Below are 2,173 nucleotides of genomic sequence, written 5' to 3'. Positions count from 1 at the left end.
AATCCTTTTGCTTAAGTGATATGTAAGCATCGAAAAAGTCTCCATTTTGCCTTTCTCAGTAGATACTGCAAAGTTTTTCTCTTTCCTATGTAGACGCCAACATATATAAATCAAATATCATGAATAGTGACTAGCAAGCAGAGTATTTTTTGAGACAGATTTGGCAAATAAAACTGTAAGATATTTAAAGTATATAACATGATAATTTGATATATATATATATCTATTATTTTTTAAATTTACTTTTATTTATTTATTTTTTGGGGGGTGCCCAATTACTTTATTTGAAGGAATGATACTAAAGAAAGAACTTAAGTAGATGTTTTGTTACAACTTATAGAAAAGGTGAAGGTAACCCAAACATGCATGCACTGCCTTGGTGACCAGGGAAGTCACCTCTGTGGTTGTGGGAAGGCAGCCTGAGGCTTAGCTCTCACTGTGTCCCAGGGTGTGCTTGTCAAAGAGGTACTCTGCCATGCCAGATCCAGGGGCCCCCATCTTGCTCAGGTTGGTTATGTGGTCACCCAATTCTTTGATGGCTTCCACCTGCTCATTCAGGTAATGAGTCTCAATGAAATCACACAGATGGGGATCATTTTTTCCAGTGGCCAGTTTGTGCAGTTCCAGTAGTGATTGATTCACACTTCTTTTCCAAGCACAGCGCACATCCCATTGCATTCAGCCCGTTCTCCCAGTCATCATGGTCTGGTTTCTTGATATCCTAAAGGAAGATTCGGCTGCCTCGCTGGTTCTGCAGCTTCATCAGTCTCTCAGCCTGTCCCCTCTCCTCATGAGATTGGTGAGGAAAGTATTTGACAAAGTTCTTCAAAGCCACATCATCGCGGTCAAAATAGTATGACATGGACAGGTGGACACAGGAGGCGTAGAGCTCCAGGTTGATCTGGCGGTTGATGGCGGCCTCCGAGTCCTGGTGGTAGTTCTGGCGCATCTGTGAAGGGGATGCGGTCGTCACAGGGGGCGGCTGAGAAGGGGCGGTGGTGGCGGCGGCGACGGTTGCGCGGCGCTGTAGCGGCGGCGGGGACCTTGGGCCGGTCGGAGGGCGCTGTCAAGTGGTGACAAGGGATGGCTCTGAGTGGCCGGCCAGGGCGGGGCAGGGGGACGAGCAGCCGGGTTCCGTTCAAGCACTGTTGAAGCAGGAAACCGCAGCGACTCTCCGCGAAGACTCTAAATTTACTTTTAATTGGAATATAATTGCTTTACAATGTGTTGGCTTCTGCTGTACAACGATGTGAATCAGCCATAAGTATACATATATCCCCTCCGTCTTAAATCCCCCCACCACGCACCCCATTCCACTTGTCTAGGTTGTCACAGAGCACTGGGTTAAGCTTCCTGTGTCATACAGCAACTTCCCACTAGCTACCTATTAATATTTTACATATGGTAATGTACTATGTTTCAATGCTACTCCCTCAATTCAACTTGCCCTCTCCTTCCCCCATTGTATCCACAAACCTGATCTCCGTCTGTGTCTCTCTTCCTGTCCTGAAAATAGGTTAACCAGTGCCATTTTTCTAGATTGCATATACACAATTTAATATACAATATTTGGTTTTCTCTTTCTGACTTACTTCACTCTACATAACAGGCTGTAGGGCCATCCACCTCAGCTCAAGTGAGCCAAATTCGCTTCATTTTAAGGTTAATTAAAATTCCATTGTGGAGAAGGAAATGGCAACCCACTTCAGTATTCTTGCCTGGAGACTCCCATGGACGGAGGAGCCTGGTGGGCTACAGCCCACGGGGTCGCAATGAGTCGGACACGACTGAGCGACTTCACTCACTCACTCACTCAAAATTCCATTGTATAGATGTACCACAACTTCTTTATCCATTCCTCTCTCAATGCACATCTAGATTGCTTCCATGTCCTGGCTATTGTAAACACTGTTGCAATGAATTTTGGGGTTCATGTGTCTTTTGGAATTAGGGTTTTCTCAGGGTATTTGCCCAATAGTAGAATTTCTAGGTCATCTGGTAGTTATGTTAGGACTTCCCTGATGGCTCAGCAGGTAGATTCTGCCTGCAATGCAAGAGACAAGGAGATGGTTCAATCCCTGGGTGGGGAAGATTCTCTGGAGGAGGAAATGGCAACTCACTCCAGTAGACTTGCCATTTTCAACTACCTCTCTGCCATAGTGCTTACCCTCAT

The 2,173-nt window shown here is 45.7% G+C and overlaps 1 pseudogene across 1 annotated transcript; it reads right to left on the bottom strand.

Moving 5' to 3' along the window:
* Positions 1-243: 243 nt before the first annotated feature.
* LOC145519046 (ferritin heavy chain pseudogene) lies at positions 244-2,173 on the bottom strand (annotated as a pseudogene). The gene is made up of 2 exons (XR_014063494.1): positions 2,168-2,173; positions 244-1,063 (listed from the first exon to the last, which is right to left on the bottom strand). The product of XR_014063494.1 is annotated as a ferritin heavy chain pseudogene (transcript).

Source organism: Giraffa tippelskirchi, chromosome 8 (genome assembly GCF_054371585.1).
Source record: "Giraffa tippelskirchi isolate mGirTip1 chromosome 8, T2T-mGirTip1v1.2.pri, whole genome shotgun sequence".
Taxonomy (NCBI): Eukaryota; Metazoa; Chordata; class Mammalia; order Artiodactyla; family Giraffidae; genus Giraffa; species Giraffa tippelskirchi.
The sequence above is the reverse complement of the archived record's forward strand: the minus strand, read 5'-3'. Positions and strand labels throughout refer to the sequence as shown.